This window comes from Taudactylus pleione, unplaced genomic scaffold (assembly GCF_031769625.1).
Source record: "Taudactylus pleione unplaced genomic scaffold, aTauple2 ptg001830l, whole genome shotgun sequence".
Lineage (NCBI taxonomy): Eukaryota > Metazoa > Chordata > Amphibia > Anura > Myobatrachidae > Taudactylus > Taudactylus pleione.
The window spans coordinates 25,197-41,258 of record NW_028286227.1 but is presented as its reverse complement, the minus strand read 5'-3'; the positions used below and the strand labels follow the sequence as shown (position 1 = coordinate 41,258).

Genomic DNA, 16,062 nt, shown 5'->3' with positions numbered 1-16,062 from the left:
AAGATAATTACTGGTTTCTGAATATCAATGCTACTCTTTGGGAAATATTAATTGAATAAGTCATGGTTTACTTAAAAGTAAGCGCCATCTGGAGACGCCTCGAAAACGCTTAGTCACAAAAAAATGAATAGATGTGAGCGATTTGTCTGAGTAAATAAAGCAATATAATTATACTAATGATTAAGGCTATTAGTAAAATAGCTGCAAACTACAGCAAAACATGATGCACCAAGCTATAAAGCATGCCCATCTGCTCTAATGATTAATTTGGCATTAAACAGAAGGATGAAGTCCACGCTTGCACTCTACGTGAACATAAGGCGTGGACAACATTGCACATCTGGGTCTGGTAGTGGAATGGACATATACAGATTATGGGGGCAACCATGCTGGCTGGACCAGTATGTACCTAATCATTTACTAGGAACCAGTGACATCATAAAGGCACTGCCTAATATTCATGAGGCCTGCCTAATATTCATGAGGCCTGCCTAATATTCATGAGGCCTGCCTAATATTCATGAGGCCTGCCTAATATTCAGTGAACAAGTAGATCAGCATGCAAAATAGCTGCATTTGTCATGAGGTTATGTAACAACTGCACAGCATTCTCATACCCCTTTCAGGCATACACCAAAAACCCGGGTTTTCGCTATATGTGAACAGAAATTACCCGGGTCGAAGTCCTGGGTCCATGACCCTGCTCTGTACCAGGGTTTTCCCGGGTGAACCCCTGGTAGGCTGTAGTGTGAATACATCCAACTCAGGTTTCTAGACCCGGGTTTTAAGAAAACTTTCTCATTGGCTGTTCCGTGCACCTGCAGATGACATCAACTGCAGTCACCCGGACCACGACAGGGGAGCAAATTAATTTAAGTGTGTATTATTTTACGTTTAACTTTTTTATGTGAAAATTTTGTCTTTGTATAGACCAAGACTTATATTCATAATTATCTTATATTGTAATGTAAACATTTATTGGTTTTCAATAAAAAAAAAAAACACATTGGAAACAAAGTTTGTGGCCTTTACTCTAAAAATGGTAATTTTTATACTATGTCATTACTGTGAATAAAAAAAATAAAAATAAAAATGTTCCTTTTAAATCCATACCAAATTTCAGGGCAGACCCGGGTTTAGTGTTAATGTATCCGACCCTGGAATTTCCCGGGTTTTGGTGTAGTGTGAATGGGGGTCTCATCGATTTTGTCCCTCACTATTCTACCTTCTCCATCCATCGACTTCAGCTTTGTCCCTCACTATTCTATCTTCTCCATCCATAGACTTCAGCTTTCTGCCTCATTATTCTACCTTCTCCATCCATCGACTTCAGCTTTCTGCCTCATTATTCTACCTTCTCCATCCATTGACTTTGTCCCGCACTATTCTACCTTCTCCATCCATCGACTTCAGCTTTGTCCCTCACTATTCTACCTTCTCCATCCATAGACTTCAGCTTTCTGCCTCATTATTCTTCCCTTTCCTTCATTATAAATCATTATTCTACCTTCTCCATCCATCGACTTTGTCCCTCACTATTCTACCTTCTCCATCCATCGACTTTGTCCCTCACTATTCTACCTTCTCCATCGACAATGTGCCTCACTATTCTATCTTCTCCATCCATCAACTTCAGCTTTCTTCCTCGCTATTCTACCTTCTCCATTCATCGACTTCATCTTTGACCCTCACCATTCTACCTTTTCCATCCATCGACTTCAGCTTTGTCCCTCACTATTCTACCTTCTCCGTCCATCGACTTCAGCTTTGTCCCTCATTATTCTACCTTCTCCATCCATAGACTTCAGCTCTCTGCCTCATTATTCTACCTTCTCCATCCATAGACTTCAGCTTTCTTCCTCATTATTCTACCTTCTCCATCAATCAACTTTGTCCCTCACTATTCTACTTTCTCCATCCACTGACTTTAGCTTTGTCCCTCACTATTCTATCTTCTCCATCCATCGACTTCAGCTTTCCTCCTTGCTATTCTACCTTCTCCATCCATCAACTTTGTCCCTCACTATTCTACCTTCTCCATCAATCGACTTCAGCTTTGTCCCTCACTATTCTACCTTCTCCATCAATCGACTTCAGCTTTGTCCTTCACTATTATTCTACTTTCTCCATCCATCGACTTCATCCTTCACATTTCTACTTTCTCCAACCCATCAACCTTAGTTTTGTCACTTAGGATTTTACCTTCTCCAACCCATCATCATCACCTTTGCCTCTTACGATTCTACCTTCTTCAACCCATAGACTCCATCAACCTTAATTTTGTCCCTCGCGATTCTACCTACTCCAACCCATCAACTTCAACATTGTCCCTCACAATTCTACCTTCTCCAACCCATCAACTTCATCCCTCGCAATTCTTTCTCCATACCAACAACTTCAGTTTTGTTGCTCACGATTCTACTAATTTTTCTGAAAACTTCTAAAACAAATTATAAATAACCAATACTTAAAATAAATTGTTTTTGCAGCAGTCACCTACAAGCAACTGTAGCAGCTATTTTGTCAACCGATACACAAGAACGCCGTTACGGAACCAGCGACACCACTGAGGAACTTCACAGCTATCCCGTATTGTACCTGTAACACTCTTTTGGTAGTGTCTACAAAGCACCACGCAATGACCCACAGATAGCACTACATGTAAGGAATGAGACTGTGCTTTTGTGCACAAGTTACTCTATGCTATAATCCTATCTCGCTGCGGATCTCACCTTTTCTGCAGGGTCTGTGCTCGCTTTGTCAAACTTTGAGGGTTTAGGAGCCACGATGGATAGCAGCTGAAAGAAACCAAAGTCAAGTAATCGTTATCACGAGATATAGGTCGCTTCCAGGTATTTTCAAATCAGAGGCCCTGCGCATTTTCAAGAAATCACACACTACAATTATCGGGGCGTTTAGTGGATATCGGGTGGGTCGCTCCGATAATTGCATTCTAGGGTGTAGAAGTTAATTTTATTTATTTTAAGTTAAAAAAAAAAAAAGTATCAAAATCTGCACTAATGGTTGTTTTGATGCCATCTAGTGGTCAGTGTTAGAAAATGCCAAGTCCAGACAAGAGATAACAGGCCTGATTCATTACGGATCGCAATATTGCGCACTCATGCATGCAGTTCAACTGCGATAACATGCAAATCCATTGCAATCGCAATGCAAACTCAGCACTATATAAGGACGCCAACTTTACATTGCACACATGCGTAATACTTAGCAGAATAGCGAAACCATCGGTACAATCGAGTACCATCGCAGACTCATGCACATTTGAACAAGCCCTGACCTTACTCAGAAATTGCTAACAACCACGCACACTTTGAGACCATGTATGGTAATGGACAATTTATGCACGCCCCTGCAACGGCGTGCGAACTGGCACACCTGCGTTTCCCTGACCACCACCCCCAGTCACCACCCAGAAACGGTGCTTCCTGTCAGTCTGCGTAGCCTCTGCGATCGCAGTCCCGATCACAAAAGCTAGTTTGCGCACTGCAAAGCATATGCATGCGCGGACGCAACAATCAGGCGACTGCGTGCGTAATCGCCGTTGCGTACGGTAATGAATCAGGCCCAATGTTGGGTTTGTATCATGGAGATGACCAATCCAAGCGCATTCCGTATCTGAAACCCCTAATCCTGGTTTCCCCGGTTAAAATTTTTTAATTCTGTTACCTACACATCTCAATTCATATGTTCAGACAATAGTAGCCGTTTAGCATGTATGGTACACAATACACGTACAGGACCAGAAAGCCGTTTAGCATGTATGGTATACAATACACGTGCAGGACCAGATAGCAGTTTAGCATGTATGGTATACAATACACGTGCAGGACCAGATAGCAGTTTAGCATGTATGGTATACAATACACGTGCAGGACCAGATAGCTGTTTAACATGTATGGTATACGATACACGTGCAGGATCAGATAGCAGTTTAGCATGTATGGTATACAATACACGTGAAGGACCAGATAGCATTTTAGCAGGTATGGTATACAATACACGTGGAAGACCAGATAGTTTAGCATGTATGGTATACAATACACGTGCAGGACCAGATAGCCATTTAGCATGTATGGTGTACAATACACGTGCAGGACCAGATAGCCATTTAGTATGCATGGTGTACAATACACGTGCAGGACCATATAGCCATTTAGCATGTATGGTATACAATACACTTGCAGGACCAGATAGCAGTTTAGCATGTATGGTATACAATACACGTGCAGGACCAGATAGCAGTTTAGCATGTATGGCATACAATACACTTGCAGGATCAGATAGCCGTTTAGCATGTATGGTGTACAATACACGTGCAGGACCAGATAGCAGTTTAGCATGTATGGCATTCAATACACGTGCAGGACCAGATAGCAGTTTAGCATGTATGGTATACAATACACGTGCAGGACCAGATTTTGGGAGTAGCCTCAGTCACATTCATTTCATCCTTGACCCTTCTCTCACTGGTTGTGAGCCACAGAAAGAGTACAGGGTGGGACACACTCCCACCTATAATGGTAGGACCATTTACCATGTATATAATTTAAAAGACTATTTCTGTGCAAACTATCACTCATTAACGTGTGGAGGCAGCTAGGTTACAACTATTTATTTTATGTACTTCCCACCAGTGTTCCTCTCACGGCCAGGTCTGTTACGCATTATTTTATGTACTTCCCACCAGTGTTCCTCTCACGGCCAGGTCTTTTACACATTATTTTATGTACTTCCCACCAGTGTTCCTCTCACGGCCAGGTCTGTTACGCATTATTTTATGTACTACCCACCAGTGTTCCTCTCACGGCCAGGTATGTTACGCATTATTTTATGTACTTCCCACCAGTGTTCCTCTCACGGCCAGGTCTGTTACGCATTATTTTATGTACTTCCCACCAGTGTCCCTCTCACGGCCAGGTCTGTTACGCATTATTTTATGTACTTCCCACCAGTGTTCCTCTCACGGCCAGGTCTGTTACACATTATTCTATGTACTTCCCACCAGTGTTCCTCTCACGGCCAGGTCTGTTACACATTACTTTATGTACTTCCCACCAGTGTTCCTCTCACGGCCAGGTCTGTTACACATTATTTTATGTACTTCCCACCAGTGTTCCTCTCACGGCCAGGTCTGTTACGTATGCACAGCAACCCAACAAAATATAGAGCTCCCTTGCTCAGGGACGAATAACTAATACGCCATTTGATACAATGATCTCTCAGCATTTGGCGCTTTCTCACCCGTATGGCAGCCGATAAACTCTGGATGACGAAGACGACGGGAATTCCAGCATTTTTAATGGCCTCCACAGCTTCATCGTGTCTGGTTTCTCTCAGATCTACACCCGACACCTGGAAATTATATTCAGAGGCAAATTATACACCTCAAATACAGGTTCTGTGTCACTATTCTATCATAGGAAACATTTTTAACAACTGAAACACATAATCAGTTTTATTGCAAATTTAGTAATGTACATATTAGTACCAACATTTAAAACAATGCAACTGGAAGGGGGGAATGATCTACATAATGGCCAGACAGGGAGTACAATAATAAAATGCAATAATTCTAGATACCATAGCTTAAACTAATATTTAAATTCACTAGTTGATAACGAAGGCAGAGGTTTTACGGTACTCTGTGTTCGTGGGATGCAATTCCCACACTTGTCTGGGGTAAAAGAATGGTGAGAATGGTAACATGATGGTAACAGGATGGTTGTAATGGTAACAGAATGGGTAAAATGGTAACAGAATAGTTAGATTGGTAACAGAATGGTTAGAATGGTAACAGAATGGTGAGAATGGTAACAGAATGGTTAGATTGGTAACAGAATGGTGAGACTGGTAACAGAATGGTTAGAATGGTAACAGAATGGTTAGAATGGTAACAGAATGGTTAGAATGGTAACAGAATGGTTAGAATGGTAACAGAATGGTTAGCACCTGTAAGTAACACCAGCGGCGATAGAGGCAGATAATTTATGTAATTGCAACTATTATCCAACAACTTGGTTACCTCTCCTACGGTCTCTGCTATGACTATGCTAAATACTAACAATACAATTATGTCATACAGAAGATTATGGAGATCGTCACAAATATTGGGGGTTGCAAAAAAAAGCTTTGAAGGGCCGCAGCAGACTAAAAGAGCCCTGTATCAGAACATAAGTCATCCGACAGGTCCTTATACTCCTGGCAAGAGACACATGAAGAACATTGAACCTGGTAAACGTCTCAATTGACATATGTAATACTTTAATATTTACAGATATTTTCAAACTTCGCTGCTAAGCAGATGCATGTAACCACACCCTATAGAGTCCTGCACTACACGATTAAGCTTCCTTGCAATGCAAGATGCTACCTAAATGAAGTTTGTATATTCATCATATTCTAAAAGGTCCTCCCACAAGTCAAAAATATATTGTTGGGTTATTGGGCTTCGCTTCTGACTAATTTTTCCCTATTGTTTGTGCGCACTTGTGTGCCTATGGTCGGGGGATTAGATCATAGGCTCCACAAATTGTACTGTACAAATGGTTAGATTGAAAAATACAGAAACTGTACAGGAACAAATCTTTAAAGCCTTGAAACTTAGGGTAAGTTGGTAACTATGCCATGGAAGTCCCAGGGGTGAGGAACCGGTAGGCGTCCAGCTCAGTGGAATAAGACGGGAAGGCGACGTCACCAGGAGGAACAAAATTTACAGAACTGTTCCACAAACTATTAGTCCCATGGTGCATTTACAGTGCATCCGGAAAGTATTCACCACGCTTCACTTTTTCCACATTTTGTTACATTACAGCCTTATTCCAAAATGGAATAAATTCATTTTTGTCCTCAAAATTCTACACACAATACCCCTTAATGACAACATGTAAAAAGTTTTTCGAGATTTTTGCAAATTTATTTAAAATAAAAAAAACTAAGAAATCACATGTACATAAGTATTCACAACCATTGCTCAATACTTTGTTGATGCACCTTTGGTAGCAATTACAGCCTCAAGTCTTTTTTGAATATGATGCCGCAAGCTTGGCAACCTAACTTTGGGCAGTTTCGCCCATTCCTCTTTGCAGCACCTCTCAAGCTCCATCAGGTTGGATGGGAAGCGTCAGTGCACAGCCATTTTCAGATCTCTCCAGAGATGTTCAATCGGATTCAAGTCTGGGCTCTGGATGGGCCACTCAAGGACATTCACAGAGTTGTCCTGAAGCCACTCCTTTGATATCTTGGCTGTGTGCTTAGGGTCGTTGTCCTGCTGAAAGATGAATCGTCGTCCCAGTCTGAGGTCAAGAGCGCTCTGAAGCAGGTTTTCATCCAGGATGTCTCTGTACATTGCTGCATTCATCTTTCCCTCTATCCTGACTAGTCTCCGAGTTCCTGCTGCTGAAAAACATCCCCACAGCATGATGCTGCCACCACCATCCTTCACTGTAGTGATGGTATTGGCCTGGAGATGAGCAGTGCCTGGTTTCCTCCAAACATAACGCCTGGCATTCATGCCAAAGAGTACAATCTTTGTGTCTCATGGTCTGAGAGTCCTTCAGGTGCATTTTGGCAAACTCCAGGCGGGCTGCCATGTGCTTTTTACTAAGGAGTGGCTTCCGTCTGGCCACTCTACCATGTAAGCCTGATTGGTGGATTGCTGCAGAGATGGTTGTCCTTCTGGAAGGTTCTCCTCTCTCCATAGAGGAATGCTGTAGCTCTGACAGAGTGACCATCGGGTTCTTGGTCACCTCCCTGACTAGGGAGGTGACCAAGATCCCCCGATCCCCCGATCGCTCAGTTTAGACGACCGGCCAACTATAGGAAGAGTTCTTGTGGCTCCGAACTTCTTCTTTTTATGGATGATGGAGGCCACTGCTCATTGGGACCTTCAAAGCAGCAAATATTTTTCTGTACCCTTCCCCAGATTTTTGCCTCGAGACAATCCTGTCTCGGAGGTCTACAGACAATTCCTTGGACTTCATGCTTGGTTTGTGCTCTGACATGCACTGTCAAGTGTGGGACCTTATATAGACAGGTGTATGCCTTTCAAAATCATGTCCAATCAACTGAATTTACCACAGGTGGACTCCAATTAAGCTGTAGGAACATCTCAAGGATGATCAGTGGAAACAGGGTGCACTTGAGCTCAATTTTGAGCTTCATGGCAAAGGCTGTGAATACTTATGTACATGTGATTTCTTATGGAGCATACACATGGTCAGATTTGTCAGATCTGTCAGATGAACGATTGAACGATTTTTGACCGCATTAAAATGAATGGAATCGTCCAAGTCTGACTGCAAACACATCAGATGTCAGATATAGTTATCTGACCATCGGGAACGCGCATCATTCAAATCGTTCATCTGACAGATATGTCAGATTTTCCTTCAGATATGACCGATTGAACGATTTTTTAAATCATTATCGTTCAGATCTGAAGAAAAGTCTGACCGTGTGTATGCTCCATCAGTGTTTTTTTTTTAATGAAATTTGCAAAAAAATCTCAAAAAAACTTATTGCACGTTGTCATTATGGGGTATTGTGTGTAGAATTTTGAGGACAAAAATTAATTTATTCCATTTTGGGATAAGGGTGAACATAACAAAATGTGGAAAAAGTGAAGCGTTGTGAATACTTTCCGGATGAACTGTAGCTGTAAGTTTTGAACATTTCAATTTTGGAATTTACTCTTAAATTCTCCTATTCCCAATCCAACCACATCACCCGGTAGAATGAAATGATCGTGGCAGTTCTGCAAACCATACTGCAAATTTACAAATACAGTGCAGAATTGAAAAGGAAAAAGCTGGATAATGGGGCAATTCAATTAGCGGCCTGGCCGTGAAGTGCTGTCCAGGAAAGTTACATCGCGACCAGCAACATCGCTAGTTTCTCCTTGCACCCCATAGAAAACTAGCGATGCTCAGCCTACCCTAATAGGCAAATAGGAGCGCAGCCAAACATTGCGGGATGTGTACAGCGGCACAGCGTCTCCAATTCAATTGGTCGGTAAGACTGTATTGTTTGTATTTGCTATTACACTTACTTCTAGAATTTTATCTCCAGTCTTCAAGGCATTGGTTCTCCCCGCGGGACTGTCTTCCAGGACCTGCTTAATAAAAATCCCTTTCAGCTCCTCCCCATTTTTGAGGCGTTTTATAACGGTTTGCCCACCAACAATGCTGATTCCAAGGGAAACTTCAGGCTCTCTCCAAATTTCTACCCTGAAAGGAGATCAGAAAACAGGAGATGGTTGGACAACAGTAATGCAGTTATTGGAAGTGGTTAAAGACAGGGACGCACACTGACAGCTATGACATACACACGTGGGGCGCTCCAGTGGCTGAGTGTTGGGGTCTCCTCTCCTTCCCCTTCTTCCCGTTCAGGTAGTTTCCTATAGATAGAATAAAAGTGACAAATGTAATACAGAGTACAAGACAGCAGTGCATCTTACTGCAAATGCCATTACTGCCATGCAAGTACCATGTACCAGTACATCCATGCCCTGCACCTGGGGCGAAGCTGGGAAGATAGAGAGCACTGGGCATCACAGGAATTTTTTGAAGTGGCCACTAACTGACTTCCATCGTTTTGTGCTGTTCTGCATAGCACGGCTATAGGCTACATGAGCTATCGTATACTACTGGAAAAGAAGGATACAACCGTATATACTCGAGTATAAGCCGACTTTTTCAGCACATTTTTTGTGCTGAAAAAGTACCCCCTCGGCTTATACTCGAGTGAAGTGTAGCGCTGACCGGACGGAGTTCGGTAAGTGCTACACACTGCCAAACACACAGCCACCGGAGCCGGCAGCTGCGTGTTTGGTGTAATCAGCAGCGGCTGAGAGTCTGTCAGACTCTCAGTGGCTGCTGCTGCTCCCACTGCGGGAGCCATCTTCCGGCTCCCGCAGTGGGTAATGGGAGACACGTCGTCATGACGACGTCTCTACCATGCAAAGCGGCCGGAGGAGTGGATAGCGGCGGGACCAGGAGCGGGAGTTTCAGGTAAGTGATTTTTTTTTTTAATTCTTATCACGTCTCTCTCTATTGGGGGGGGGACTACAGGGGGCACTACCAGGGGGCGATTACTACAGGGGGCACTACCAGGGGGCGATTACTACAGGGGGCACTACAAGGGGGCGATTACTACAGGGGGCACTACCAGGGGGCGATTACTACAGGGGGCACTAAAAGGGGGGATTACCACTGGGGGCACTACAAGGGGGGGATTACTACAGGGGGCACTATAAGGGGTGATTACCACTGGGGGTACTGCCAGGGGGGGATTACTACTGGGGGCACTAAAAGGGGGGGATTACCACTGGAGGCACTGAAAGGGGGGATTACTACTGGGTGCACTACCAGGAGGGATTACTACTGGGGGCACAACCAGGGGGAATTACTATAGGGGGCACTACCAGCTGTTGCCATTTCCCACACTAGGCTTATACTCGAGTCAATAAGTTTTCCCAGTTTTTTGGGGTAAAAGTAGGTACCTCGGCTTATATTCGGGTCGGCTTATACTCGGCGTATATACGGTAATACAACATTAAAGGCACTGTACCATCATTAACGTAATGTCCAGACAAGTTATTATCCTGCTTTAAAGAGACACAGAGGAGAACACATTTGGTGCTTCTTACAAAGTTCGTACAGTGAATATAATGGAGAAAATAACTTCATATTAACTGCTGGCTCGTAAAATAAGTTATTAGACTTCCAATGAAAACCTGGGAAGAGTAACTGTGCAGCCTTTGGCTAATCACTATTGGTACCTGCGATATGGGACCGTTAAAGTGCCCCCCCTTCGTCTACACACAGTGAAGACCGACAATTTTGGGGCAATATTCATCACCGAGGCAATAGGCAAAAAAGTGCCTTGTGCCTCAGTGATGTCACTGATCTTTAGGAAATAGCTAAATCAAATATGGGCTCTTCATGCAAAATGTTCCAGGCGCCCTGCAAATGTGTAAGCGACATTAAAAAATGCACAGTACAGGCAACATTATTAACCATGACAAGGAATTAACGCTGCTACTACAGAAAAAAAAACTTCCAAAATACTAACAGGAAGCAAAATTACAACAAAACTCTACATCTATCTATGTTAAACAAAATTGAATCAAAGACGCAGTCTCACAGCTTTAACATTTAATGCGATCATGCCCAATATATTATTAAGTGTGACACCTACTGTATTTGCCTGAATGTATAACCGTTTATTAGATATCTAGATAGAGCCAGGAGCAATACAGGTTGAGTCTCCCATATCCAAAATGCTTGGGACCAGGGGTATTTTGGATATCGGAACATTCTGTATTTTGGAATAATTGCATGCCATATTAAAATATCTTAGCTATAGGGCCCAAATCTAAACACAGAATGCATTTATGATTTATATACACCTTATACACACAGCCTGAAGGTCATTTTATACCATATTTTCAATAATTTTGTGGCTCAAACAAAGTTTGTGTACATACATGAAATTTATTTATGTGTCATATACACCTTATACACACAGCCTATTGGTCAATTTATACTTTATTTTTAATAATTTTGTGCCTTAAACAAAGTTTGTGTGCATTGAACCATCAAAAATCAAAGTTTTCACTATCTCAGTCATGCTTAAAATATTCCGTATTTCGGAATATTTGGATATGGGATACTCAGCCTGTATCAGAAATGCATTCTTTTTTTTTTTTAAATATCTTTTTATTGAACAGCAATAAAACAATTATACATTGCACAATCCAAGAATTAGAGAAAATAAAATTATCTGATAAACGACTAGTCTGTTTCTTGGAACAAACAATAGACAAATTACTGTTAATCTTTTCAAACTTTTTTGGAAAATAGTACAAATATAGATTGAAATTATGTCAAAGTACAAAGAAACAAAGTACTTGAATATAATATAATGTAGAAAATTACAAAATTACAAATACTGTATAAAAAAATCGATATAGTACACCGTATAGAAATGCAAGTAAATATACAATCAATGTCACTCAAACTATGCAACTTATAGAGCCAGTGTAAGCAGCGATTGAATTTTGAGTTAACCAATTATCACATCAACTTCGGTATATCAGTCAATCGTTGCGTCAATATAATCTACATCAATGCAGAATTATATTAGAAAAAAGGGGGAGAGTTAGATTAAAATGATAAAAGAAACAGAAGAAGAAAGAAAGGTGAAATAGAGGGGGAATCACTGACAGAAGGTGAGAGATACCTTGTCTGGGGGGATTCACAGAGAGCTACATATAAATAGCAACAATAGGGGCATTTTAAGTGATATTTCTTAGCATAAACCATTCCGTGTGATCAAAGACTTTCCATATGTTATTCTGAATCTGGACCGGTAAACATTGTATGTATGGTTCCCATTTTTTGGAAAAAATCCGTACCCCTCTTTCGATGTTAAAGATAGCCATACGTCTCTCCGCATAAATAACCTCCAGCAGCGCAGTTTTCCATTCCATTAGTGTAGGTGCTGATTTTGAGATCCAGTAATTAAGGATAAGTTGTTTAGCTACTGTAACCATGACTCTCAGAGCAGGTTTCCATGGGCCCAAGGAGGACTCAGACTCCCATATTGAAAATTCTGCGAAAATAAGAGCTGCCGCATTTTTGGACAATTTAAGATGTATTGTATTATTTAGATAACACAAAATTTTATTCCAAAATCTATGGATCTTTCTGCAGTACCAGAGGTTATGCGAGAGAGAGGCATTAGAGCAGTCACATTTCACACAATTTCCCTCCTCCAGTGGCACAAAATGTCTCAGTTGGGCCGGGGACATATATGTACGATTTAAAATTCTAAGATGAATTTCTTGAAGTCTCGCTGACTTAAGGCAGGGTAAAACACGATCCAGATTCGCAACAAATGGCTCCAAGTCACATAATTCGGGTATCTCTGTGTGCCAAGCTTCCGCAACTGGTGCCCAAGCATGTATAGGAATTTCAATCAGGTATTTATATAAATGAGCTATTCTGAATTTGGTTGAGCGACATAAGAGTAGAATGCGACCCATTGTATCTGTGTTAATTGAGATCCATAAAGGATTATCTAAGGATTGAATGAAATGACGTACTTGTAGAAACATAAAAAATTGTGTACGAGGGATGTCATATTTATCCTGTAATTGTACAAAGGAGAGCAAATTGCCACCCGGATCAAATACATCTTTGATGGACATGATTCCCTTTTGATTCCACATTTTAAAAAGAGGAATGTCAAGTGAAGGGGGAAAACAGGGATTACCCCATAAGGGGATGTACGGGGATGAAAAAGGATTTTTCCCCAAATGTGTATTAACCTTCAACCACGTAGTGTAAGTGTCCCAGAAGAAAATATTAGAACGAAATATCTTAGGAATGTGTATTTTAGGGGTGTGTAACAAGGCTGCTGGGGCATATGGGTGAAATAATGCTTCCTCCAAGTCAGGATTAGTATAGTGATCGGTATGTAATAACCAATCAGTTATATATCGGAATATGGCAGCTTTTGCAAATGCAGAGATGCTTGGGATGCTCAGCCCTCCATCTTTTTTCAATAGGTAAGCTCGGGAACGCGGCATTCTGGGTTTCTTATACTGCCAAATGAATTTAAAAAAGATCTGCGTAAACTTCAGTACATCCGCTCTTGTTAAAGTAATGGGTAAAGTTTGTAAAAGATAGGCTAGTTTCGGGAACACCACACTCTTTATTACAGTTACTCGTCCGAGTAGAGAGAGTTTAAGATCTTTCCAATTCTGGAGTTGGGAGTTTAATCTATTTAGCAATGGAGAGAAATTAAAAGCATATAGAGAGGATAATTGAGCTGGTATAAATATACCTAAGTATTTTAATTTATGTGTTGCAATTGTGAAAAGAGAGGCTATGTGGGGATGTGTAGCTAAAAAAGTAGCTGCATCAATAGGGAGCAACTCAGATTTACTCACATTGATGCGATAACCTGCAAATGATCCAAATGTGGTAATTAGATCCAGAAGTGTAGGGATGGATCGTAGGGGATCAGATATAAAAAGCATCATATCGTCTGCAAATAAAGACAATTTACATGTTTGGTTTCTGATAGTAATACCCTTTACCTCCGTTTCCTGTCTTATTGCTATCGCCAATGGCTCTAGCGCAATTGCAAACAAAAGTGGAGAAAGCGGGCAACCCTGTCTCGTCCCTCTCTGTGTACAGAATACAGGTGACAAATATCTATTAGTGAGAATCTGAGTAAGGGGAGAAGTATATAAGGATCGTATGATCTCAACAAAAAGGGCGGGCATACCAAACCGACGCAGAGATTCAAACAGGTGATCCCAGGTTACCAGATCAAACGCTTTTTCTGCGTCTAAAGACAACAAGAACCGGGGATCACCCGTCTCGCCCATATGCAGAGACTGCAGCACCGTAAGGACTTTCCTAATGTTTGTGACAGAATTTCTGCCACAAATAAACCCGGTTTGGTCCGGGTGTATGATAGACGGGAGAATCAACTTCAACCGCTCTGCTAAAATTTTTGTCAATAATTTATAGTCTACGTTAAGTAGAGAAATGGGTCTATATGATGAAGGCAAAAGGGGGTCTCTGCCTGACTTCGGCAGAACTTTTATAATGGCTGAATTAAAATAGTGAGGGATTATTTTACTATCCATTATGGAGTTAAATACATTAGTTAAAGTCTCTGTGATTTGGGGACGTAATATTTTGAAAAACTCCCCACTCAGACCATCTGGGCCTGGGGCCTTGAACGTCTTGAGAGATTTAACAGCCTGATCTACCTGTTCATGTGTAATTTTGCCAATCAATATATCAGCCTGTGCAGATGAAATCTGTGGCAGGGTGTGTGATTCCCAAAAAGCCTCCTTTTTAGTGATATCTATTGGGTCTTGGGAATAGAGGTTTTGGTAGTAACGGAAAAAGATATTCGCGATATCTTTGCCATTGAATTGTATGGCAGAGCTTTCATCTTTGAGAGCTGCAATATTATTATGTGGCTTGGTACCTCTCAGCATGTTTGATAGGAGTCGGCTAGGTTTGTTGCCGTATCGAAAGAAATGTAATTTACCTGAGTATACATATTTATCATCCATTTGAGTGAGGATTTGATCAAAGTGTAACTTGCACTCACCATATGCGGCTCTAGTCACCGGTGAGGGTGAAGCTCTTAGAGCTTGAAATGCGGATGTTAAGGCCGTCTGTGCAGATCTATAAGTGGCGTCCTGTTCAGCCTTATATTTTGTCATAAAGGAGATAATTTCCCCCCTAATCACCGCCTTAGCAGTTTGCCAATATAAACCTGGGTTATCTTTATGTATTTGGTTGTTCATTTCGTAATTGGCCCAAGCAGACTCTAGCATTGACTTAAATTTAAGGGATGAGGCTAATTTTGCCGGAATCGCCATTGGGAGTATGAACCCAAAAGGAATTTCCCCTGTACATCCACCCACACCGGCGCATGATCCGAAATAGCTATAGTTTCAATCGATGTATCGATAATCATTGGGGATATTGAGTTAGATAAGTAAAAATAATCAAGCCTAGAAAAGGCGTTATGAGTGGCTGAGTAGTACGTGTATTCCAGATCAGTGGGGTGTCTCATTCTCCACACATCTAATAAATTCAATTCTTTGGCTATATAATTTAAACCTATTTTTGGTTGTTTGGGGGAGGAATGAGAAAAAGTTTTCCTATCTAAGGTTGGGGAAGCGACCAGATTGAAATCACCCCCTAATATAATCTTAGAATCTGCAAAAGAATATAATTTGTTAATCAATCCTAGGAAAAAAGATTTATCATATATATTGGGACCATAGATATTACACAAACAATATCTAGTGCCGTCTAGCGTGACATCCATAAGAATGTATCGGCCCTCTTGGTCTACATCAGAGGAGTGAATATCGAATTGAATACCCTTGCGTATTAGGATTACCACTCCACGTGACTTAGAACCAAATGATGATGACGCCACTACCTGGTGGTGCAGTGTGTTTAGCTTGGCGTGTTCTGTGGGAGTTAAATGAGTCTCCTG

At 41.4% G+C, this 16,062-nt stretch overlaps 1 long non-coding RNA gene across 1 annotated transcript; it reads right to left on the bottom strand.

Annotated features, from left to right (window-relative positions):
• Positions 1-2,738: 2,738 nt before the first annotated feature.
• LOC148436308 (uncharacterized) lies at positions 2,739-9,416 on the bottom strand. The gene is made up of 4 exons (XR_015876469.1): positions 9,344-9,416; positions 9,068-9,245; positions 5,263-5,373; positions 2,739-2,798 (listed from the first exon to the last, which is right to left on the bottom strand). It is a non-coding gene; the product is annotated as an uncharacterized LOC148436308 (long non-coding RNA).
• Between the last annotated feature and the right edge of the window lie 6,646 nt (positions 9,417-16,062).